This window comes from Ictidomys tridecemlineatus, unplaced genomic scaffold (assembly GCF_052094955.1).
Source record: "Ictidomys tridecemlineatus isolate mIctTri1 unplaced genomic scaffold, mIctTri1.hap1 Scaffold_4439, whole genome shotgun sequence".
Lineage (NCBI taxonomy): Eukaryota > Metazoa > Chordata > Mammalia > Rodentia > Sciuridae > Ictidomys > Ictidomys tridecemlineatus.
In genome coordinates this window covers 25,166-53,077 of record NW_027522872.1, presented here as the reverse complement: position 1 = coordinate 53,077, position 27,912 = coordinate 25,166, and the positions used below count along the sequence as shown (strand labels likewise).

The 27,912-nt window shown below is 36.3% G+C and overlaps 2 pseudogenes; both read right to left on the bottom strand.

The window, feature by feature from the left end:
- Positions 1-13,653: 13,653 nt before the first annotated feature.
- Positions 13,654-14,372, bottom strand: LOC144373607 (TNF receptor-associated factor 4 pseudogene; annotated as a pseudogene).
- Positions 14,373-14,476: 104 nt separating this feature from the next.
- Positions 14,477-15,348, bottom strand: LOC144373606 (TNF receptor-associated factor 4 pseudogene; annotated as a pseudogene).
- Between the last annotated feature and the right edge of the window lie 12,564 nt (positions 15,349-27,912).

The following is a 27,912-nucleotide window of genomic DNA, read 5'->3' as shown; positions in this document are numbered from 1 at the left end:
TGATTTAAAGATGAGCAAATCTTGATTTTTTAAAAATAGAAGTTTCTTTGGTTTCCAACAAATAGTATGTCATATATGCAAGTAAACAGAAGAAATATTAATATTAAGATATGCATATGTACTATAAATTAAATCTTTTTATTCTGCATATTGTTTAGTCAAGTGAAATTTTCATTCTGAAAAATGGAGTAATTAGGCAGGCAAGGATTTTACAGAAAGCAGAGATCTAGAATTTGCAGCAATATCACTATGATGAAGAGATCAAATTTGAACTTCAGGGCTAGTGAAGGAGAAAGAACTTACAGGAAGTCAAGATCCTGAAGAAGAGTGCTCTTAAAATTCCTTACAAAATTTCTCTTCAAGGCATTAGCTAATTTCTGAACTATGCATGAATGGAGTAAAAGGCTAAGAAATCCAGAAAAAAAATTAAAATGTTAAGAGGCTAAAAAGTTTATCAGAGCTTTGGAAGTCTGGGGAAGAAACAAACAAAAATATAATTTAGAACCTGCCAAAAGTGAAATTTCCAGGCTTTTAGATGAGACTTCTAAAGTGTTATGGCTGATGCTAGGGATAAATCAGTAATAGATAAGCTTTCACAAATTCTTACTAATATGCTTCCATTGTTGGGTGTGATGGTTCATGCCTGTAATCCTAGAGGTTTGGTACGTTAAGGCAAGAGGATCCTTAGTCAGCCTCAAAATAGTGAGGCACTAAGCAACTCAGGGAAATTCTGACTCTAAGTAAAATACAAAAAAAAAGTAGGGCTAGGGATGTGGTTTAGTAGTTGAGTACCCCTGAGTTCAATCACTGTACTCTCCCCATAAAAGACTTCCATTATATTAATCCCTGATTCTATCAGGGTTTCCTGTTTCTGAGGAAGAGAAGAGTAACATCTTCTCTGAAAAAATATAAGATCATCCAGAATCTCTGCCACCTCTCATGCGTAATGTCAGTGCTCAATCTAAAAGACAATGGGTGCCAGAAAACAAGACCAAATGACAAAGCTAACAGGATAAATACAAAACAAAAAAAAATAGCAATAGAAATAGCTGGTATAGATTTGGGGGTTAACAGAAATATAATCTTTAAAATAATCAGTAAGTTTAAGAAAGTAGATTCAAAACAAAAGAATGTCATCCAAACATTAAAATGTACAAAACACCATTAAATGGAAATTTTATAGTAGAAAAAAACAAGAAGTCAAAATATAACTGCAGATGAGAAAACAGAATAGAATTAGGGAGCTGAAAATAGAGAATTGAGAAACTGGAAGTTGGTAAGTAGCAAATATTATACTTGAAGTTCAAAGAAGAAAAATGAATGGAAAAATATAGATAATAGCATATAGAACTTGATAAAAATGTAGTAAGGGTAATCAATGTTTAGTTGAAGTTCTAGAAGAAGAGGAGAGAGGAAATAAAACAGGAGAAATAGTTGAAGATATACTGGAAAAATATTTTTTGAAACTGATCAAGGATATCAGACTCAAGAGTCATAAAGCTCTATAAACCCTGAACAGGTTAAAAATAAAATAAATATAAAATAAAGGGCTGGGGTTGTGGCTCAGTTTTAGAGTGATTGCTTAGCATCTGTGAGGCACTAGGTCCAATCCTCGGTACCTCATAAAAATAAATGAATAAAATAAAGGTCCATAAACAATAACAAAAAAAATAATATATAAAATAAAATAAAGCCAAGTCCAGATACAAATAAGAAGAAAAATAAACAAATCCATAATCTTTATAGTGAGAGTTCTTTTTTTTAAATTTCATTTTATGATACTGTTAGGGAAGGAGTCTAAGGCCTCACACGTGCTAGGCAAGCACTGTGCCACTGAGCTATGTCCCCAGCTCCATAGTGAGAGATTTTTTAACATATCTTTCTTGTCAAAAATTCAGTAAAGTGGGGTTGTGGCTCAACGGTAGAATGCTCACCTAGCACGTTTGAGGCCCTGGGTTTTATCCTCAGCATATAATATAATATTTGAGAAATACAGTGAGCAAATGTGTGTATGTGTGGGGTTATATAATATTGTACAAAAAAATGCCAAGCATTCCACATTCTTTTTTATGGACACATAGAACATTTATAAAAATAAAAACTATATGCTGGGTCATCAAGCAAGTGTTGACAAATGTCAAAGCATTAAAATCATATGGAGTATATTCTTCGATGATACGGAAGATAAATAGTACATGTATGTGAACAATATGAGGTTCATATCTTGAGTTCATTAAAACCGTAGATCAAAAAGTAATGATGTCCAGTTTTCACTGGATTTAATGACTTACTTCCATGAAATAGTGTATGGAAAGTGAAATATAATGACTTACCAGAGGAGCAGGAGCCTGATTAAACATCACCTTACCCAAGAACTTAACATCATCAGGATGAGTTATATGGATATTCAGTAACCCTGATGGGATAATATGAAAAGGGCCCTCAGGCTGTGTGTGGTGTTCTTTACAAAGTATGTAATTCCCATCTAATCACATACTCCCATCAAATTCAAATTGAGAGGCTATGTTAGTCAGCTTTACATAGCTGTGACCAAAATACTCAAGACCAAGTAAGAGGAGTAAAAGTGTATTTGAGGCTCACAGTTTCAGAGGTTCAGTCCAAGGTCAGTGGGCTCTATTGCTCTGGACCTGAAGTGAGGCAGAATAGAGGGGCAAAGGAAAGCTCCTGAACTCATGGCTGCCAGGAAGGACAAGGGTGGTAAGAGAAACAACCCACAAGTAAGTCACCAGATAAATATAACCTGAAAGGCATGTTAACCCTATCACCTACTTCCTACAGCCTACAGTTACCACCCAGTTAGTCCATTAGAATCATTAATCCATCAAATGAATTAATCCAGTAATTAGTTTACAGCCCCCATAATCCAATCACTTCACCTCTGAACATTCCTACTCTGACAAGAATTTCAGGGTCTACCTCATATCTAAACCATAATAGGGACATTCTATAAATTCTATCAGGGATATTCTATCTTGCTAATGTGAATACATTTTTAAATTGTCAGGGTCACAAAAAACAAGGAAAAAAACTTAGAAGTTGTTCTGGACCAGAGGAGACTAAGAAAGAATATTGACTAAATGCAATGCAATATTCTAATTTGAATTACAAAGTGAAGAAGAATATTGTAGTGGAAAAAATGAGAAAAATCCAAATCAATCCTGAAGTTTGGTTAGTAATGTATCAATGTAGGTTTCTAATTTTTAACAAAGGTGCCATAATATAAAACATTAAATAGAAGTGCATGAGGGGTATACAGGAATGCCCTGTATATCTGTAAGTCTAAAATATTCCCCTAAAACATTTATTAAAAATAAAAATGAAAGAAAGATAGGTAGCTCAAATGAGAAATGGGAAAAACTACTTGAGAGGAACATTTAAAAAAAGATATTTAAATGCACAGTATAGAAAAGAAAATAAGTCTATTTTCTTTATTGACTATGAGAAAAATGTAAACTAAAACTAAACTAAAACACATCATCACTGTAGATGCTCCATCATAGCTAAAATGGAAAAGATAGAGAATACCAACATTGCTAATCTGACGATGTTGGAAGATCTAAACCCATACACTGCTGGTGGGAGTATAAATTGATAAAATTATTGCATTAAAATTTAGGGGTTAGCTGGGTGCATGCCTGACATCCCATCAGCTCAGGAGGCTGAGTCAGGAGGATCAAAGTTCAAGAGCAGTTTCAGCAACTTAGTGAGGCCCTAAGCAACTTAGTGAAACTCTGTCTCTAGAAAAAATAAGTAAATAAAAGGGACAGGTGTGGTGGCACAGCCTGTCATCCCAGCAGCTCAGGAGGCTAAGTAAGGAGGATCATGAGTTCAAAGCCAACCTCAGCAAAAGTGAGGTACTAAGCAATGCAGTGACACTCTGTTTCTAAATAAAACTATAAAACTAGGGTTGGGGATGTGGCTTAGTGGTCAAGTACCCCTGAATTCAATCCTCAGCACCACTCCCAAAAAAGGAACAGGGATGTGGCTCCATGGTTAAACATCCCTGGGTTCAATAGCTGGTACAAAAAAAATAGAGGGTAGTGTTAACTAAAACTAGACACTTGACTAACCTACTACCCAGCAATTCTGCTGTAAGTACACATTTGCTACAAATCATGGACAAAATAATCAGTTACTTTATGTATCATATCCCTGAATGGAAACAACCCAAATGTCTATAGATAGATCCTTGTGACCCAGGCATATGATTGAATACTCTGTTGATTAAAAAAAAAGAAAAGAAACTATTCCTACAAACAATATGTATAGATGAATCTCAGACATAAAGACACAAAGATGAGAGGAAAATCTGGACAGAAAACAGCATATACTTTTATGGATTCATTTATTTGAAATTTGAAAGTGATGAAATTAATGGGTGTTGATAAGGTTGATGGGACTGGTAGTGACTGGGAGGGGCAAGAGGGGGCCAGCACCGACTCTGGTAGTGTTCTGTATGTTTAACTCCTCTGTGGGACAGGAGAACATTTGCCATGTCAGAATTCCCAGACTGGTGCCTGAAGACTGTGCACTTAACTGTGCGAATCAGAGATTCATGAAAGAGTCAAAAGCACAGGTCTTCCAGAAACTTGGATTTTAATATCAAAACATGTTTCCATCCTGATTTATAATGCAAACTATAGTTAATTAGTATATGTGTATTCTTTAAAAATCAAATAGCTACATATAATGTTATTATTAGAAAACATCTGCACAATACTTTGATAAGTAATTAATTTGTTCTCTGTGCTTTGGGATTTATTTTATTCACTGCATGAAGGGATCCAGCGAGACCAGTTACAATTGTCGTACCAAGTACGACCAAATTAGGCAATAGACTCTCCTGATGTTCTAATATTTTGAAATGTAGAGAGGACTATTTGAATACCTAATAAGGCTTTTATAAAATTTGGGGACTTCATAAGCACAGCAGGTTAAGAATACACTTTTATAAAAAATATATTCTATGTTTTAAAAATTTGCAACAGCTATAAAAGATAGTTGGTATCCTCCCATTTCACAGATGGAGGAACTGAGATTGAAAGAGATTAAGTTGCCTTGTCTATTCATAGAAGGGCCATGATTCAAACTTAGATTTAGACTGACTAAAATCCATACTTGGATTCACAATTATCCACAGCAGTGTTTTTCTAAGTATGAGTCATGAGCCATATACATTAAAATCATGTCAGAGGTCTCTCAAGTGTAAATCTCCAGGAAGCCAGGGCAGGCAGAATATTTGGAATTAGAGCCTCATTTTTTTTTTTTTTTGTAAAAGGCCCTGAGGATTAAGAAGCACTGCTTTTTGCTCTAATGACTTTGAATAGGAAGGTGACATCTTATTCAAACCTAACCTTCTAAGTTTGGGGTTTACCAGTATTACACATAATAGAAGAGAGCCATGCTCCTTGAGTGTGTACATACAGTTTGTCTGGTACAATCTCTCTCTCCTTCACTATTATTTCATAAAATTTTTAACTAGAAAGCCTATTTTTCTTGCCATAAAATTAGCATTTTAATTCTTTTGTCTTCAAGTTTGTCTTCTTTTTTCTTTTTTCAGGCTTTATTTAATTATGGTGTATTATTGAAAATAGACTAGAATTATGTTAACCTGTGTAAATGTCTTAGAATGTCTAGGGCTAACTGGGTGGTAAACTCAAATTTTGAAAATGGGTGACTCCTTCTAAGTTAAAGGTGCTGTATTGTCTCTTTAAGTCTCTCTATAAAAGCAGTAAAATTTTTAAAGGGTAAATAAATTATTTTTTAAGCATTGTCTCTATTTAATACGAATATGTCCCAGGGAATTTACTGTTCTCCAGACTGTCAGACTTGTCCCTATTGTGTGTTACTGGGACATGGTTAAGATAAATCTTTTATAAAACTGTTTTTGAGATGACCATCTATTTTAAGGTTTAGATAAGTAATATATATTTGACATAAATTTTGAAAGATACACTATATGAGTTTGCATTTTTTGAAAGTCTCTTTTAATTTCTTTTGGTCTATATTAAGTTTGAGATGTTTCCTTCAATTTTAGTTTCCAGTAGGCAAATTTTAAAGGTCCTCTTTATTAATAGTAATTGATGCTAGTTATGAAGATGAGACATCTTTTATTAATTACTGTAAATTTTTTGTATATAGGATAGATGATTTATTTTAATATTATATGTAATTTGACACTTTAAAAGGAACCCTCGATCTCTTTTTGAGAGAAGGTTTCAAAATATCTTTATCTCTTAGAATATCATCCTTTGAATAGGTGCCTCTTGATTGTCTTCTAGAAAATATGATTCAGGTAACTTTCAGTGTAGAAAGTAGTATATACATATTACCATATTTTTATGGATAATAGGTCCTGTCAGAGAACTTATGTAATGCTAATGAATTTCCAAAAAAAATTGTAATTTTTGTTGATTATAACTAACATGGGACTTTAATTTGGAAAGCATCAGTCCTAATAAAATGTTCTCCCATATCTTACAATATCCAACAAACAGAGGTAATACACAAGAATCAGCAGTGACTTTGAATTAATTAAATTAGTATTCAAGGAGAATTGTCAAAATTGTAATCTAAGTCAGTCATTTACTATATTTAGGGTTTAATCAAAACATGATTTTTTATTAAAATTAACCCATCTTAAACAGTAAGAATCATTAGGCAATAAAGTCATTCCTTAAAGAAAATAAGCTTAACATTTTAATAGGTCTTTATTATGTCAAAATATGTTAAAAATCTTAGCTTATATCAGCATAATAAAATCAGGGAAATAAACTGAAATGTCCTTGAATTACTCAGTTTATATTTTTATAATTGGGCCAGTTATCTGTTTCTCAATTGTTTTAACTTTCTACATAATCTGCAGAGATAATGATATAGATTTTTCTAATTAGGAAAATAATTTTATTATTAAAATTTAGAATATAAAGATCTTGTTTTAATCAAAGATGATTTATTTCTTCTCTGTGGAAGTATCTTCTTTTCCCTTTAGAATTCTTACTGGTTATATTATGGAGTAATAATTTTTGAAAATCTTAGAATATAAACAAATTATTGTACATTGATAAAGAGAAATAAAATACAGTTAAATTTTAATTAAAATACAGTTAAAGCCCTTAGATATTTTTGTAGGAATAATTACATTTGTTTTTCAACTTATAAAATTTGTTGAATGATTTGAAAATTAAAAGTCACTTGATTATCTCTTGAAAGTAAGTTTATAGTAAAATAAATTTATCTTAAATATTTCTAATTATAGATAGAGAACATCAGATATATATATATATATATATATATATATATATATATATATATATATTACTGTTGAAGAAAAATGATTAGATGAATATATATTAACTGAATAATTAGACATGAATGCAAATTATTTTCTGGATTAGCAACTATTTGTTATCCAATACCTAGAATAATACATATTGAGAATAAGTGCATAATTTATAATTGTATTAACTTTTTTTAACAACGTGTTTCTTAAGACATTTGAGTCCATTACAATTTTCTTTGGATTAGTAGTGCACTTTTTTATATTTGTGAGGTCACATAATAAGATCTTTGTGCATACATATACTTATTTTTCTAATTATATAGTCAGTGATGAAAATAGCATTTTTTTGCTCATCACAGGGCATGGCTGGCTTTATTTTTTGTGGTGAACAAATGCTTTCTTTTAACCTTCAAAATTGAAAGTAAAATACAAAGAAACATATGTTTGATGCCTCTCATCAATAAAAAAATTATTTAGTAACAACCATATAGAGGAAAATTAAAGATCCTAAAGGAAACTGTTGAGGGATAAAAAACAATCAAGTTGTTTAGTCTTGAGAGCAAGTCAGGCTTAGGGCTGCAATGTAGAAATCTGTGTAATTAAATTTTGCCTAAAAATTACATTTTGTTAGCATTTACAGGTGGGAATTCATAAAAATGTAGGCTCTATGTAGTTTCAGTAGCAGGTCTGTGTGAAAATGAAAGTACAGGTTAGTGACTGGAGGCAAAATCAGATGTCCTGGTTGAATGACAGGAGAAAGACCAATGGGTAGCACCCAAAAATGGGAAAGGAGGAACCAGGAAGACTAATTGGCTAGCCATGCTTCTTGCTGTTACTGTGGTGATGGAAACAGCTTGGAGCTTTCTGGGGAAAAGGCTTCAAGAGCAGGTTTCATTCCATTTGATTTGTTTGTATTTATCTGACTAGTGTGCAATGGCTTGCTTTGTCTTAACCACCTGTTCTTGCAGTGTGTGTTGTCTTTTTCTTTGTATTTTTGCTTGCAGCACATGGGCACTTTAAAGCGAGTTTTAATGGCAGATGCCAGTGTTACTATCAGATCTTAGTGCAGTTTGCATTTGGCATCCAGGCCAGGTTGTTTAATGGTTAAAAGCATTGCTGGTTGTGGGTCTAGTTACAGACCCCATAGGAAAAGCAGCTAAACTCTTTTGTCCACAGAGGCTGGGTTACAGCCATTCTGATAGGGAAGGACAAGAATGTGGTAAAAAGGTTTAATATAAATTGTTAGAGAACCTTTGTAAAACAGCAAAATAACTAAAAATTAAAAAATAAGTTCCCTCTCAAGAAGTAGAAATTCTTTCTTATGAAGTCTCATCATAAATAATCATAATCATAATCATAATCATAATTCTTTTTTCTCTTACTCTTTACAAGCATGGATTTCTAACATATAAAACCCTAAAATCTTTACCTATTGTTTTTTAAATGTAAAGATTCACAAAAACAATCCAAAAAGTCCATAAAAATGATTTTCTCATTGGAGAGGACTGAAATTAACAACATATTCTATTAATAATATTAATAATACTTTAAAATTTTAAGGTCTCTAACATTGCAAATTTTTTTTATCTTTCTAAAAATAAAATATTGCCAGATATTTTTTAAAAAGTTCAACATCACAGATTTTCTTCTAATTTCTTACTTTCTACAATATTGTACAAAATACTCTGAAACCTTAAGTACACTTAACTTATGAAAAGATTCCAAATTCATTAAATTTCTTGAATGTACCCTGGAGACCCAGTATGGGCCACCAATTGTCAGGTCTAAGGACTAAATGCTCAAGGTGACTCTAGGTGAACTGGGCTGCATGAAATAACCACACAGAGACAAAGAAATACATTTTTCTTTGCATCCTGTGATGGCTTCTCTGACCTATGGGGGTCCATGGATAGAGAGAGGAGTATGTGCTTAGTCCTTTTATTGGGAAGAAGCCATTCAAATGAGGGAATGGGTAGGGTTACAAAGGAATAGGTGAGTGTACCTCAATACCCTTGGTTATGACTACACCTGAACACTAGCCTTGCTATCAGAGCTGGGAGAATGTCCAAGTCAATAAGAAATGTATTGACTGGTCAGAGCCTTGTGCTTCAGTAATTGAAGGTGTGGTCATTAAGATAATTTCTTCAGAGTAGAATGCTTGTTTCACATGTGTGGTGCACTAGGTTCAATCCTCAGCACCACATAAACAAAATAAAAAAGGTAGTGCATCCATTTACAAATAAAAATATTTTTAAAATAATTTTCTTCTAGCTACCTAATAAGATTTGATGGGTATTCAGCAGGATAATTTGTGTAAGTAACAGTGCTGGAACACATTAAATAGAGTTTTGTCTGATGTTATAAACAGAGCTGTTAATGAAAAGAGTAATTGATATTTGGCATTGGGGCAGCCCCACATTTTTTTTCTCCATTTTTTAAATAACATAACCCTTCCACCCGTGGGAGATAAATTTTTGGACTTAAGTAGTAACTGACACTATCAACCAGAAGCATGGATAAGGGCCTGTGAATCAATTCTGTCCCAATAGGTGGACACACCCATGGCTAGTTTTGAGCTTCCCCTATATTAGTTAGCCAAAGTTAACAGCAATGACATTTCCTTTTACAGAGACTAAAGTGAGAAGGAGAGAGTACTCTTGGACTGAAATCCAAGGTTCTCACATCACCTGGTCTTGGCTAAGCTACAATCTACAGAAGCTACAGAAATTACCTTCAAGGAAGCCATGGCTTGTGTAGGTTTTGTGATAGAATTGAGTACAATAAAAAGAACAAATCTGAAAATTCACACTTTACTTGAATGAGAAAAGTGAAGAAATGGACTAAAATGGTAGAATAACGAAGGACCCACAGTTATTAAGGTAAATTACAATCACCTCAGTGCAGAGAAACACTCCCTCATAGGAAGGAGGTCTCTTTACCCTGTCTTCATGCCAGAATATCAAAATACCATTGGTCATGAATTCCTTCCTTTTTTCTTAATTTTCTTTCCTCTTATCTGTTTTTCTCCTACCTATTAACTCCTTTCATTTCATTCTAGAAGTAGTTGTCCCAATCCAGTCTCCATGTTTTCTTCTCACAACCAAAGCATTTAGAATTTAAATCTCACTGTGAGGTATATAAATTGATAATGGGTGTCTTACTTTGAGCTGTTTTTTTAAAAATTTTATTTATTTATTTATTTATTTTAGGAGACACATGTGATGACTTCAATTGGTTTGTTATGATTAGTACCCACATTAAAAACCTGGGGTCACTTACCTTGGAAAATGAGAAGTGCAATCAAAATTTTTATTCAGATGGTGCTTGTTTATAACAGAATGAAAAAAAGTTTTCTCTTTTCCACTAGGGACTCCCTCTCTGTCTACAGTAAGACAGGTATTCTCAAACTAAGATTTCCGATCTACTGAGATGAGCTAAAGCTATTGGTCCCATGTAACCCCATCCCGAAAGCCTCAGCTACAAATCTGGACAGAGGGGAAACAGAGAAGGCTCCTGGGTAGGTGCTAGAGGAAGACATTTTCAAGTCTATTACTACATCTTATCCAGAACACAGGTATTTATTCCCAACATGCTACAAAATTTATTTGAATTAAAACTTATTCCATGTTTTATAGAATTACTTTTGTTATTACTATAATGTATAACATGAAAATATTATATTATATAATTAAATTATCTTACAGAATTGTTTTATCATAATGACTCACAAGTAATAGAAATTCAAATGGCCAGTATATCTAGACTTATATAATTATCTATAACTTGAGATGTTCTGGGCTCAGGTTGTATCTCAGTGGCAGAATGCTTGCCTAGCACCTGTGAGGCACTGGGTTTGATCCTCAGCACCACATAAAAATAAATAAATAAAATAAAGGCATTCTGTCCATCAAAAAGATGTTCAAAGTACTTATTCATATTGAAATGGTGAATTCAATAACAAAACATATGAGAGCAGATTCAGAAAATAGTCTTATTTTATAAACTGAATTGTACAGAAACTCTGTGTAGAAAAATGGTGTGGTCCATATGAAGTGTGCTGTGTGTAGAAAAGAAAATTACATGCATGCAGGGCACCACTGAAGTTTCAATGCACTAGCAGCATGTTGGACCATCAGATCAAGATAAAATCCAGCATGTAGTATGTTTTAGCAAATCAAGTGCTTCTGTTGTTTTGTTATGAAGTGTTGATATGTGACCTCAGGCTTTATACATGCTGGGCTATACCCCCTTCTCCTGAAAAAATATAGTTTTATTGGAATTCCAACAGGCATTAAATTATTATATTTTGCAGATTTTAGGCTATGACTGCATCGAACTTCTGATCCATACAGCCTAAAATCTTTATGATGTGGTCCTCTGAAGAAATATTTTGGAAAATCCACTGATATAATTTTAATACCACCAAATATATTGACAAGTTTTTGGAATATGGATCCCGATGTGCAATCCCCAGCAGCATTCTAGTTAAATTGGGAGTCAAATATTTCAGCATTTATCTGCTGGTAATAAAAATCTAAATCTAATTATGAGTAAAATTGAGGTAACCAGGTAGAGTGTTAGTGTAGCAGGAAGCTTCTTTCTGCATCTTGGCAATTTTTTATAAATATTAGAATAAAATAAATTTAAGATGTGTTATCACACTCAGTGTTTTATTTTATTTTATTTTTATTTTATTAGTTAATTTAATCATTTCAACAAAATCTAGAATTGAGCAGAATTCATTCCCATGTACCTAAGAAACTTGCCATTTGCAAGCCCAAGTGTATTGCCAGAATTGGAGCTACATTTCCAGAGTTTTCTGGAGTTTTAGCTCAGTAGATCATATAGGTAGTATGCACAAGGATACCCAGCACCAGGGTAAAAAAAGAAATTCAGCCCTGTCTTAGACCAGCTGAAAGAGTACTGATAATTCACTAATGTTCCTTGCTGGTAAATTATGGGTCACTGCGGGTGGCCACTGAGGCCTATATGAAAATAGACAAAAAAGTTGAAGTTTCTTGTATCTCTTTTTTTTTCTTTTAGTTGTAGAACTTCGTTTTCTTTATGTTGCTGAGGATTAAACCCAGTGTCTCACACGAGTGCTCTACACCACTTTCTTACAAAAGCACTCTACCACTGAGCCACAACCCTAGCTCGCCTTGTACATTTTAAAGACCTCTCTATTCACTCCCCAGGTATAGGCTTGCTTCAGTTAGGTTAACATTTGTTAAGCACTTAGAATAAGTTTCAGGAACTTGTATTGTCTCATTACCTTCAATATGTCCCACTTAAGACAGGTCCTTTAACTGTGATGTAAAAGTTAATTTTAACTTGACTGCTATATGGAAATAAATATTTTTCATTAAGTTCTCAGCAGTGTCTGTAACCAAAAAAATACTAAATAAATGGCAATTTTCAGCAGGAGCCTGGCTTGATGATATAACTCAGAAGGCAGAGGATCACAATTCAAGGCCAGCCTCAGCATATGAGTCCCCTCTGAATACAAAAGGGTTGGGGATGTAGCTTATTAATGGATTGTTCCTGGGTTCAATCCCCAAACCAGAGGCTTGGGGCTGGGTCTTGCTTATGTCATAGCATTCAATTTTTGGTGAATAAAGAACTGGGGATTCCAGCCTTATCCTGCACCTTTTCCATTTAACCACCAGGAGGCAGCAACAGGTCTTTTCCAATGCATGCTTTGGTTCCCCCTGGTACCCACCAGGGGGCGACCCAGCGGGCAGCTGATCTTGGGGTCATAGTGTCAGCACTTCTTCTCTCAGTGGTCCTTTGCATAGTTAGCCCCAACCTCCCAGGGCCTTGACTAACTTGGAGGAGACAGGCATGAACAAAGTTAATAAATACAATTCAAAATTTATTAAAAATCACGAATCCCCTGGTGTGCCTTCCTGTCACTAAGGAAATAAATAAACAGAAAGGACACAGCTGGGGAAAGAAAAATCAATCTCAAGACAGATTTTTTTAACTACCCCTTACTTTTCCAACCCCTCCCCCTATGGCTCTTGGGACATAGCACATGAGCAGGTACCTCAGTCCATGTAGAATGTGGCCGGCACCAAGGCAAACCTGCCCTGCCCAGGAGGGGAGACAGGTCCTGGGATCATTTGTTTTCAGCCCTTGATAACCCAGAGACCTGCTCCCTGCAGAGGCCAGGGCTGAAGCACCAATTGGAGGCACCTGAGGGTAGTAGTGGTAGGGGGAGAACAGGGTAACAACCCCGACAGCATAAGCAGCTGAAAGGGGGTCCAGTCCCCTTTCCAGGTTCAACCAATGCCTGATAAATTATGTCCTATTCATTCCCCCTTCTCTCCTTTAGCTTGCAAGCTCTGCACTCAGCTGAGGATCTTCCTGAGCAGTTTAACAGAGGCACCAATGAAAACTGCATCAGGTCGCACATAGTTTCTCTTTTGGATATTCTGGTGGGAGATGAACTTGGGGTATCCAAAGCCGAGATAACTCTCATCCAAGGAGCCTCACCACGTGCCTGGCTTTTGGAAATTTTTCCAGTTTGGGTCAGAGTGGAAAGTCTAAATGACATACTATGGCTTAGCAAGCCCTGGGTCGCTCTGATCTAGCAGGGAGAAAGTGACACGACGATCAAAAGGCCACTCAAGGAGATAATCAAAAGTGCCTGGTAGCACACGAATGTACAGACACAGATGTGTGCTCTCACCACTGCCATTGCCAATGAGGAGTGCAGACACTTGTAGCTTGTAACCATACTTATGTATATAGAAGTCTGGGCTGTAGCACTCGAGTTGGGCTTGGCCTTGGCCTCTTGTAGCCTCTGACCATAGCGGTCATTCTTCCAGATGAACACGCCATCACTGCCTATTGATAGTCCCTACAGCTCTCTATGCAGATCCTGCAGCTCCTGCCACTGCCGGCTCACCAGGGCACACATCATAGCCAGATGTGGCTTCACACTCTCCGCCATGTACTGCACCATTGCCAGCTTAGGGCACTGTTGGCAAAGCCCCAGGAAATGAGGGAAGGGAGGATTGTTACCAAAAGGGGAAAGCTCAGAGGTAGCAGGCGCCAAACTCTGCATGAGGAAGACAGGGTGCTAGGAAGAACCTGCAGCTGAACAGCAGGGGGAATGACTCAAAGAACTAAACTGCCAGGAAACCTAGCCTTCATCTAGGACTTAATGGGCTAAAGAGGGGTTGACAGGAAAAAGGGGCATCTCACCTTGTGCTTGGAACCGGAGTCTTTGAACAGGCATAGCACCAAGGCAGTGCTACCTCTGTCCTTCAGATGATTTTGCAGATCCTCCCGAGCCACAGTGCCCACACCACACTGGTTAGGCAGGGAACAGGCAGCCTAGGGCACTGTACTGGTGACTCTGGATGGTGTTAAAGACAAATTTCTTTGTGCAATAGGTACAAGGCTGGGTGCACTTGAGGCACTTAGAAGTGGCATCTCGGACCAGCAGTCGCTGTATCATGTGGGCACCACACTTGCTCTCACAGTACACACTCTCTTGGGGGCACATACCCTCATGGCTCTCATAGTCTTTCCCACTGAAGTCACAGCCACAGAACTTGCACTTGAGGTGCCACTTGGGCCAGTCGTATTGCAAGTGTGCAGGCAGATCACAGCGACTCAGCTTGGCAAGACAGCCATTGGGGCAGGGAACTACATTGAAGCTGCAAGTAGTTAGGTGTCCCTGTAAATGACGAAGTGGCCCACTCCAGCGGCAGCCCTCCTCACTGTGGATGCAGCAGATGGGCACACCTAGCACCTGGACCTTCAGCTCTGGGACTGGGTAGATCTTGGCATAGTTCAGGGGAAATTGGTCCTCAGGACATTTGAATTCTCCTTCACTGAGGAACTCCTGCAGGCTGGTGTTACAGAAGTGGTTGCCCCAGGTAGAAACCTACAGGGGCTCGCACATTGGTTTCCGGCACAGCAGGCACAGCCTTCTGGAACTTGTAGTTGAAGCCAGACATGGCAGGAGAGTGGCGGGCATGGACAAGTGGTGCTGAGCACATAGTTGCCCCGCAGCCTGTACCTCGCCCCAGCCACACTCTCGACTCTGGGCAGCTCCAACTGGCAGCCCCAGCCAAAGCCACTAAGTATTTTAAATATGCTTTATATTTGAAATAGTATATACTCTATAAATCTCTCTTCATTTAAAAAATGATTGCATCATATGTTATTTTACAGATATAAAAACAGAATTCTTAAAGTGTATTTGGACTATTTCTAATTCATAAGAAAATTCTGTAACGAATATTCTTTACATTTATATATGTAATATATCAGTATAAATCATATTATATATAAATATTTATATGCAAAAGCAGGATATATACAAGAGATTCTTTATGCATGTTTTCTATATGAAATATGCACATTTTGGACTGGGGTTGTGGCTCAGTGGCAGAGCACTTGCCTAGCATGTTTGAGGCACTGGGTTTGTTTCTCAGTACCATACATCAATAAAGAAAATAAAGGGTCATTAGCAACTAAAAAATATTAAGAAGAAAAAATATACACATTTTTATGTTATATATATATATGATAATTGTCCTTAACATGAAAACCCCAAATGCAATTATGATAACCATCACAAATACTGGTCAGACACTTCTCCTCAAACAGAGAAGGGAGCTTCTAGGATAAATGGTTAATTACAGGTCTGGAACAAGAAAATAAATGATGTGCTTGAAACATCTTTTTTTGTGAGAAAGTGAAAAGTAGTCCAGGATGAATGGGAACAAATCCAAAAGATGTGTAATCATCTTTAAATGGCAGCTGATGTTTATATCTGGGGTATGTGAGTACCAAAATGAAAAACTTCATCTTCTTGCCCACTTATAGTTGTTTTTGCTATATTTGTTTTTGTAGAATCAATGAAAATATCATCATTTGGCCACCACATAGTAATAATTTGACACAAGGAGAAATCATCTATAAAATATTAATTCTAGTGGGTGAAAATTTAAGGACCAACCAGATATTTTAAAAAGTCACAAATATCACCACCCCAAATATTTATGAATTATAAAGGGAAAACAAATACTACGTTTATAATGGAGCAACCTGGCAAATACTTCTTAACCAAATAATTAGGCAACACTAACCAGTGATGGAACAAAGTGACATTACATACTTCCACAGTCTCTTGTGCCTGTGTTATTGAGGCCCCAGATATTTGCTTACTCTTAAGTGGAGGCTAACTCTAGATCCTAGAATTTTTCCACCATTAATAGAGGCTGACCATAGCTTGTTACCATGTCTGTCAGTGCTGCCAGAATATGCTCTAGTGTAAGAACTAGGCATTGTATGAATGATGGTCTTCCTCTAATGGCATAATCTGAATCCACTGATGAGAAAACATTGTATGATTCTAAACTGAAAGAAAATTTACAAAACTACTACTGATGTACACCATTCAAATCATAGATATCATAAATAGCCCAGAAAAACTCAGTAATTGTCTCAGATTAAAAGAGACAGAAAAAAATGAGACTACTGGACACAGTGAATAATTAATATTAAAATTTCCCAAAATTAGATTTATTTTGGTTCAAAGACAATTGTTGAAATAACTGTCAAATTTGGAATAAGGTTTGTAGAGTAGATATTCATAATTTAATTTTCTTATTATGTACCTTTTTTTGAAATGGAGAAAAAGAGATAAAACAAGTTAATAAAATAGTAACATTTGAGAGATTCCGGATAGGGGAGGAAGATGGCGGTGAAGAGAATGCATTATCCCGGTGCGCCGCGTCACTGAGTGGGAGAAAGACAAGGTGAAACGGCTGAAGGCTAGCGTGTTGGGAATTTCCAGTGAAATTGAGGTGCTCTAGAATCTAGTGGACGGATTTCCATCGTGTGAGGTTCGGCTGCGGGAGCCCGGTTGAGGGCGATTTCTCCGCAATTTCTCCACACAGAGGGTCGCATTGCCTGATCGGGGGAATGCCCCGAAGCTCGAGTCTGCGGCGCATGTGGGGAATCGGCGAGGTGCCAGAGCAGGGGTGCAGCTCCCGCCAGTGGTACAATGGCCACGCTTAGTGCTGAGTTCCGGCTTTGAGACAGAGGAGAGAAGTGGTCCAGTTCGGTTCCCGAAACCGGTCGGACCACGGAGGAGGACAGCAACCGCCATCTTGGAGAAATGATGTAATCATCCCTGTTTTCTACTGACCTCAACGCATTCAGCTACAGAACAGGTGATTTCAGGCTGGTATTTGCTTGCGTCTCCCAGACAGATCGCTCAGGCTTGGGGCTGGAGAACCTGTAGAGAATACTCCTGGGGGCTCGTTCCTGGCAAGGCGTGCACCGGGCTCTGAGTGGCCGGATTCTGGTCCCCAGGGCTGCCTTGGCTCAGGGTTAGGGAACCTGCGGAGACTGCGTGTGGAGGCCAGCTCCAAGTGGAGTGTGCGCTTAGCTTGGGGCGGCTGGGTTCTGACTCCCAGAACAGTTTTGGCCAGGGGCTGGGGAGCCCGCGGGGACTGTGTCTTTGAGCCTGTGCCCAGCGGAGCGTGCACCGAGTTTGGAGAGCATGGAGCGGCCAGGCTCTGGCTCCCGGAGCTGCTTTGGCCTGGGGCTGGGGAACCTGCGGTGACTGCTTCTCGGTCAGGGTCCTGCTGGGTGCTGTGGGGGCCAGGGGGGGCAGAGTGGAGCTGCCGCCTGTGCCCAGAGCAGGCCAAGTGACCCACCGGCGTGGTATCACGACACCCCAACTGCAGCTGGGGCCGAAGAGATTAGCCGCCCACGCCTAGAATAGGACCAACGACCCGACGGCGCGGTAGCCAAGTAACTCTATTTGGCGTACGGGCTGTGCAGAGCCGCCATTTGAGCCTGCAAGGTAGGCAGACCTGCGACCCACTGGCAGGACAGGCCTGGTAGCCTGCCAACGTGGAGGACACGCAGCACCAAGGCAGTCACGTCACACTGGTTGAAGTGGAGGTGGAACAGGGCCGCCGCCCGTGTCCGGAGGGGGCTCAGCAACCAGTTGGAGAGGCAGTCAGGTACCCCCATTGGGAGTGGGGGCTGTGCAGAACTGCTGCCCGAGTCCACAGGGTGGGCAGACCTGCGACCCACCGGTGGAACAGGTCTAGAGGCCTACCAGCGTGATAGACACGTCACACCAATTGGAGTGGGGATAGAGCAGAGCCGCCGCCCACATCCGGATCAGGACCAACGACCCGAGGGTGTGGTAGTTACGTCACCACAATTGGAGTGGGTGAGAGCAGAGCCGCCATCCGCGCCCGCAGGGGGGTGGCAGACCTGCGACCAACCAGCGTGGTAGACAGCCCACCCTAATTAGAGGAGGAGCACAGCCACTGCTCACCCTGCAAGAGAGACTTCCCAGCTATACAAGAGCAATATAAATAAATAGGGGGTAAATTTCAAAAATATAACAGTTTTACCAAGCAGAAAAAAACGTGAGCAGTATGAAAAGACAAGGAAAAAAAGGACCACAAGCAATGCAGGTCAACTCAACTTTAGAAGAGGTAATAGCTGCAACAGATGGAATGTCAGATAAAGAGTTCAGGATATACATGCTTCAGATGATCTGGAGTCTCAAGGAAGACATGAGACAGCAAAATCAGACAATGAAAGATCACATTGACAAGGAACTACATAAACAAATCCAGGAAGTAAAAGATCAATTTCACAGTAAGATAGAGGTAATAAAAAACAAACAAATAGAAATTCTAGAAATCCAGGAAGCAATAAACCAACTTAAAAACTCAATTGAGAATACTACCAGCAGAGTAGATCACTTAGAAGATAGAACAACAGACAATGAAGACAAAGTATTTCAACTTGAAAAGAACATAGACAGCTCAGCAAGTCTGCTAAGAAACCATGAGCAGAACATCCAAGAATTATGGGATAATATTAAAAGACCAAACTTAAGAGTCATTGGGATACAGGAAGGCACAGAGCTCCAAACCAAAGGAATAAACAATTATTCAGTGAAATAATACGAGAAAACTTCCCAGACATGAAGAATGAGACAGAATCCCAAATCCTAGAAGCCTACAGGACACCGAATGTGCAAAATCATAAGAGATCCACACCTAGACACATTATAATGAAGATGTCCAACATACAGAATAAGGAGAGAATTTTAAAAGCTACAAGAGAAAGGAAGCAGATTACATTTAGGGGTAAACAAATCAGGATAACAGCTGATCTCTCAACACAGACTCTGAAAGCTAGAAGATCCTGGAATACCATATTTCAAACACTGAAAGAAATGGGTTCCAACCAAGAATCGTGTATCCGGCGAAATTAAGCTTCAGAATGGAAGATGAAATTAAAACCTTCCATGATAAACAAAAGTTAAAAGAATTTGCAGCTAGAAAACCATCTCTTCAAAAAATACTTGGCAAAACATTACAGAAAGAGAAAATGAAAAATAACATTGAAAACCAACAGTGGGAGGTAAGACAGTAAAGGGGGGAAAGTAATCAAAGAGGAAAACAAATCAGGTTTAGTAACATTAATAAACAAATATGGCTGGAAAAACAAAACCATATCTCAATAATAACCCTAAATGTGAATGGCTTAAACTCACCAATTAAGAGACACAGGCTAGTTGAATGGATCACAAAACAAAACCAACAATATGCTGCCTACAGGAGACACATCTGATAGGAAAAGATATACATATTACTGAAGGTGAAAGGTTGGAAAAAATTATACCACTTGTATGGACTGTGGAAACAAGCAGGAGTGTCCATACTCATATCTAATAAAGTAGATTTCAAGCCAAAGTTAATCAAAAGGGATAAAGAAGGACACTTCATACTGCTCAAGGGAACCATACACCAACAAGACATAACAATCATAAATATATATATGCCCCAAATAATGGTGCAGCTATGTTTGTCAAGCAAACTCGTCTCAAGTTCAAGAGTCTAATAGACCACCATACAAAAATCATGGGAGACTTCAACACACCTTTCTCACCACTGGACAGATCGTCCAAACAAAAGTTGAATAAGGAAACTATAGAACTCAATAACACAATTAACAACCTAGACTTAATTGACATATATAGACTATACCACCCAACATCAAGTAGCTACACTTTTTTCTCAGCAGCACATGAAACCTTCTCAAAAATAGATCATATATTATGTCACAGGGCAACTCTTAGACAATATAAAAGAGTAGAGATAATACCATGCATCTTATCTGATCATAATGGAATGAAACTGAAAATCAATGAAAAAAAAGGAAGGAAAAATCACGTATCACTTGGAGAATGAAAAATAGATTACTGAATGATCAATGGGTTTTAGAAGACATCAAGGAGGAAATTAAAAACTTCTTAGAGTTAAATAAAAACACAGACACAACATATCGAAATCTATGGGACACACTGAAAGCAGTTCTAAGAGGAAAACTCATTTCTTGGAGTTTATTCCTCAAAAAAAGAAAAAACCAACAAATAAATGATCTCATACTTCATCTCAAAATCCTAGAAAAAGAAGAGCAAAACAACAGCAAAAGAAGTAGAAGGCAAGAAATAATTAAAATCAGAGGTGAAATTAATGAAATCAAAACAAAAGAAACAATTAAAAAAATGACAAAACTAAAAGTTGGTTCTTTGAAAAAATAAATAAAATTGACAGACCCTTAGCCATGCTAACAAAGAGAAGAAGAGAGAGAACCCAAATTACTAGTATACAGGATGAAAAAGGCAATATTACAACAGACACTTCAGAAACACAGAAGATAATCAGAAATTATTTTGAATCTTTATACTCCAATAAAATAGAAGATAGTGAAGGCATAGATAAATTTCTTAAGTCTTAAGATCTGCCCAGATTGAGTCAGGAGGATATAGACAATCTAAACAGACCAATAACAATAGAGGAAATAGAAGAAACCATCAAAAGACTACCAACTAAGAAAAGCCCAGGACTGGATGGGTATACAGCAGAGTTTTACAAAACCTTTAAAGAGGAACTAACACCAATACTTTTAAAGCTATTTCAGAAAATAGAAAAAGAGGGAGAACTTCCAAATACATTCTACGAGGCCAACATCACCCTGATGCCCAAACCAGACAAAGACACTTCAAAGAAAGAAAACTACAGACCAATATCTCTAATGAACCTAGATGCAAAAATCCTCAATAAAATTCTGGTGAATCGATTCAAAAACATATCAAAAAAATTATACACCATGATCAAGTAGGATTCATTCCTGGGATGCAAGGGTAGTTCAATATAAGGAAATCAATAAATGTGATTCACCACATCAATAGACTTAAAAATAAGAATCATATGATCATCTCGATAGATGCAGAAAAAGCATTTGACAAAGTACAGCATCCCTTTATGTTTAAAACTGTAGAAAAATTAGGGATAACAGGATCATACATTGTAAAAGCAATCTATGATAAGCCACAGGCCAGCATCATTCTGAATGGAGAAAAATTGAAGGCATTCCCTCTAAGATCTCGTACAAGACAGGGATGCCCTCTCTCACCACTTCTGTTCAACATAGTCCTCGAAACACTGGCCAGAGCAATTAGACAGATGAAAGAAATTAAAGGCATAAAAATAGGAAAAGAAGAACTTAAATTATCACTATTTGCAGATGACATGATTCTATACCTAGCAGACCCAAAAGGGTCTACAAAGAAACTACTAGAGCTAATAAATAAATTCAGCAAAGTGGCAGGATATAAGATCAACACACATAAATCAAATGCATTCCTGTATATCAGTGACAAATCCTCTGAAATGGAAATGAGGACAACTACTCCATTCAGAATATCCCCCCAAAAAATAAAATACTTGGGAATCAACCTAACAAAAGAGGTGAAAGACTTATACAATGAAAACTACAGAACCCTAAAGAGAGATATAGAAGAAGACCTTAGAAGATGGAACAATATACCCTGTTCATGGATAGGCAGAACTAACATTATCAAAATGGAGATATTACCAAAAGTCCTCTATAAGTTCAATGCAATGCCAATCAAAATCCCAACAGCATTCCTTGTAAAAATAGATAAAACAATCATTAAATTCATATGGAATAATAAAAGACCCAGAATAGCAAAAACAATGCTAAGCAGGAAGTGTGAATCAGGCGGTATAGCGATACCAAACTTCAAACTGTATTACAGAGCAATAATAACAAAAACAGCATTGTACTGATACCAAAACAGGCGGGTGGACCAATGGTACAGAATAGAGGACACAGTAACCAATTCACAAAACTACAACTATCTTATATTTGATAAAGGGGCTAAAAGCATGCAATAGAGGAAGGATAGCATCTTCAACAAATGGTGCTGGGAAAACACGAAATCCATTTGCATCAAAATGAATCTGAATCCCTTTCTCTCGCCATGCACAAAAGTTAACTCAAAATGGATCAAGGAGCTTGATATTAAATCAGAGACATGGCATCTGATAGAAGAAAAAGTTGGCTATGATCTACATACTGTGGGGTCGGGATCCAAATTTCTTAAGAGGACACCCATAGCACAAGAGTTAAGTAGAATCAACAAATGGGACTTACTCAAACTGAAAAGTTTTTTTCTCAGCAAAAGAAACAATAAGAGAGATAAACAGGGAGCCTACATCCTGGGAACAAATCTTTACTCCACACACTTCAGATAGATCCCTAATATCCAGAGTATACAAAGAACTCAAAAAATTAGACAATAAGATAACAAATAACCCAATCAATAAATGGGCCAAGGACCTGAACAGACACTTCTCAGAGGAAGACATACAATCAATCAATAAGTACATGGAAACATGCTCACCATCTCTAGCAGTCAGAGAAATGCAAATCAAAACCACCCTAAGATACCATCTCACTCCAGTAAGATTGGCAGCCATCATGAAGTCCAACAACAACAAGTGCTGGAGAGGATGCGGGGAAAAGGGTACACTTGTTCATTGTTGGTGGGACTGCAAATTGGTGCAGCCAATTTGGAAAGCAGTATGGAGATTTCTTGGAAAGCTGGAAATGGAACCACCATTTGACCCAGCTATTCCCCTTCTCGGTCTATTCCCTAAAGACCTAATAAGAGCATGCTACAGGGACACTGCTACATCGATGTTCATAGCAGCACAATTCACGATAGCAAGATTGTGGAACCAACCTTGAGGCCCTTCAATAGATGAATGGATAAAAAAATGTGGCATTTATACACAATGGAGTATTACTCTGCATTAAAAAATGACAAAATCATAGAATTTGGAGGGAAATGGATTACATTAGAGCAGATTATGCTAAGTGAAGCTAGCCAATCTTTAAAAAACAAACACCAAATGATTCCTTTGATATAAGGGGAGTAACCAAGGACAGGGTAGGGACGAAGAGCTTGAGAAGAAGATTAACATTAAACAGGGATGAGAGGTGGGAGGGAAAGGGAGTGCGAAGGGAAATCACATGGAAATGGAAGGTGATCCTCAGGGTTATACAAAATTACATATAAGAGGAAAGGAGGGGTAAAACAAGATAATACAAGTGAGGAAGAAATGATTTACAGTAGAGGGGGTAGAGAGAGAAAAAGGGAGGGGAGGGGAAGGGAGGGGGGATAGTAGAGTATAGGATAGACAGCAAAATACATCAGTCACTATAACGGCAATATGTAAATCAATGGAAGGGTAACTGATGTGATACAGCAATCTTTATACGGGGTAAAATTGGGAGTTCATAACCCACTTGAATCAAACTGTGAAATATGATATATTAAGAACTATGTAATGTTTTGAACGACCAACAATAAAAAAAAAGAAAAGAAAAACATTTGAGAAATGTTTTCTAGGGATTTTTTGCACTACTATTATAAATTTTCTATAAATCTGAAACTGTCAAAAGAGAATATTTGTGAAAGAAAAATATTTCTTTAAAATGTTAAAAAGTAAAGGATACTCAATAAAATAAACTGTGGATCTCTACAGGTATAATTAAATAAAAAATTTAGTGGTGGATGATTACAAAGATATTGATAGTCTCAAACTCTCTCCCTACAAAAAATTTAATTACAAAGTAAATTACTGCAAATATCACCTTAATAACCAATATTAACATCAGCAGTAATGAGGATATTATATGTCACATGATGTGACTCAAACAGAAAATAAGAGAATTGATTTTGTGATACACTTGACAAAAAACGTGTAATCTAGATTCAATCATAAAGAAATCAGAAAATCTATTTTAAGCACATTCTACATGCTTTCTTCCTGAAAAGATTCAAAGGTAAAGAAGAGACTAAGAACCATTTGAATCTGAAGGCATTTCTAAAATACAACAATAAATTTCATTTCATGCCTCTGAATAAAATATTTTGCCATAAAGGACAATATCAGGTTACTAGCAATGAATGAAAATGATTTGAGGATTAAGTGGTTGAAGGCATTGTGATAGAATGTATTATTATTGATTTGAGAAAAAGCAATTGCTTAATGTTTTTTGCCTTTTTTCTTCATATAATCTTGAAATATAATAGTAAATTTGAAGGTTCCAATAAAAGTACTTTTGTCCACTGAAACATTTTAAAGTGAACTGCTGACATACGACATCATCCATGATACATTTAGTTTTTACTACAATCAGATCATGCTAGATAACTACAATACAGCATTTTTTATAAAACTGATATGATTAACAAGTATTCTGTTACTTGGTAACATTTGAAAAACACATTCATAAGGAATGAAGGTTGTATTGTAGTTATGTAGCATGTTCTGACATATAGAAAATACTAAAAATATCATGAATGACAGCATATGTCAACAATTCACTTTAAAATTATTCAGTGAACAAAAGTACTTTATATTAGAAACTGAAACTTCACTATTATTTTCCAAGATTGTATAAACAACGAGAAAAGAAAAAAAGTATTAAGCAAACGCTGATTTTATTAGAAACAAGTCTTAAGTCAATGCTTCAAATTAATGCTAAAAATTGAAAGGCTGTGTGTTTGATGGCAGTATAATAATTCTAATAAATTAACACATTAGTGAATATAGTAATGGAATACCAAAGTAATGTTTCCTAAATTTTTGGATCCATATTCAGGGATACATTTTATAAAATACAAATAATCTATCATTAATGTGATATTTAGATTCACCAAATTAGTGTTGACCATTTGCTTGTTGAATGAAGTTTAAATGTTAGCATTTAGACAGTTTGAAAACATCTCAATAAAAACTGAATCATAGAAAATGGGTGATGCTGTTGTTTTCCACAGAAGAATTTCAGCATGCAGGGTGAGAGTTTCATAGTGGGGCAGAAGTGAAAAAAGAGGGAGTTTCAAACTTACGATCTTTTATACATTGATTTTCAGACTTGGAAAAAATACATAGATCTTTAATTGTAATTGATTTCTTCTCAGAAGTTATGACCAAAATTTTTGAAGCATTTGGTTCATTATAGGTGTGCACTTGATGAGAAATATGTCAACTCTTGTATAAGTGTCATTATGTAGAGTGTTCTTTGTATAAAAGTTGTTCACTTATTAATTCCCCAAACAGGGTCAGAAATAGATTACTGATCATAGTATTATATTGTAGTGATAATAATAATGTTATACCCAATTCCTTTACACATGAATGAAAACAAATGATTTTTATTGACAGAATTCCCATTCTTGTTTTTCTTTTTTTTTCTTTTTTTAAAGTGAAATTATTTTAAACAAAATGCTTACTGGTGCATTTAATTATACATAATAGTGGAATTAATTATTAAATATTCACAGATTCACTTAAAAATAATTTGATCTTTATCTCTAGTACATTTTTTCCCTCTCTTCCTCTCCCTTTACCTTTGAAGGCATTCTACAGTGATTAAGAAGACATATTATTGTATCTTGATAGAACAGTGTTTTTTACACTCTCTTATTAAGGCTAGCATGGTATGGACAATTAATGTTCCATAAGAAAATCTAGAAACTATTAAATTAATTTTTAAGTAAACTAGTTTATTAATAAGTAAAAAAATAAACATCACTTTCTCTCAGAAATTATTAGACAATAATTGATCTCCCTTTGCATTGTTTCTACATTTACACACTATTTATCACTGTTTTGTAAAATAATCAATTATCTCATTTTTCTGGTAAGGACTAATAAGAACAACTTATACTTTGTAGCCTGCATAACAACTGAATTTTATTGTCTTTTTGTACATGGTCATTCAATTTCATGAATCTCAAGCACTTCAAATCTGATTCTTTCATTTTTTCTGAAATATATTTATGTAAACAAGATAACACATATATGTTATTAAATTACATTCTTTTTTTGTATTAAAACTTAATTCTTTCTGTCAAACCTATTTGAATGCAGCACTTTCTTTATAAAATTTAGATTTGTTCTGTGATTTTTTTTAGGTCAACAATCCAAATAAGTGATTAAGGTTGAGGCCATATTTAAAATAGACATGCATGGCTTCACTGTGTTTTATAAAGACCATCAAAATGCCATGGAAGCAGGGTGTGCTATTGATCACCTGTAATCCCAGTGGCTGAAGAGGCTGATACAGGAGGATCTTGAGTTCATGCCAGCCTTAGCAACTGTGGAGCTCTAAGTAACTCAGTGAGACCCTGTCTCTAAATAAACACAAAATAGTTCTGGGAATATGGCTTAGAGGTCAAGTGCCCCTGAATTCAATCCCTGGTACCAAAACAAACAAACACACAACATCAAAAACATCATGGAAACTCTAAATGAAGAAGCCATAAAATGGGTATTATAACAATAATAACACACAATGAAAGCAAGAGGCTTTTATTTTTTATTTTCAAACAGATATTTTATTATTGTAATATTTGTCCTGATTAAAAAATGATTAAATATTATGGAAGTATCTTGAAATGGGTTCAACATAATTGAACATTGTTTTTCTTGTCAGCTTTTAAAAAAATAGCCCATCATTGTTGATATAAGATTTGACATCCCCACATGAAATCTTAAAATCAAGACAATCCCATAGATATACTGAAGGGCTTCTGTTAAAAAATGCAACCCTAACTCTAACCCTAATCCTTACTCCAAACCAACCCAGAAATTTGGGGAAAGAACTCAATGTTGAATAGTGGAATGAATCTAATAATTTTTTTCTTTTTATGCATATGAACATACAACACTGAATTTCATCTTCATGTATATCGATAATCCACTAAAAATGCAAATATCTATAGGATAGATCAGAAGAAGAAAGAGATAGAGAAAAAGAAAGAGAACACATGGGAAGCAGGGACGATAAAGTGGAAGTACTGGTCATTGAATTAGAGCACTTTATAGTTTTTGCTTGTTAAATTATGTCAAAATTAACCTCAATATTATGTGTATCTAAATACACTATTAAAATTTTCATCAAAAAAAGAATAATTTAAAAGTTGCCAGAAGAGTTAGTGAAAGTATTGTGGTGCAGTTTTAGAGTACATGCCTAAACCTGTGAGGCATTGGATTCAATCCTAGCACCACATAAAATAAATAATCAAAATAAAAGTATTGTGTTTATTTACAACTAAATAAAATATCTTTAAAAAAAGCAGGTGGAGGGATTCCAACATGGTGGTGGGCATGGAGAGATCAAGTCTCTGACCTCTTCAGCTGTGCAGGCATAGGGAGTCGTAA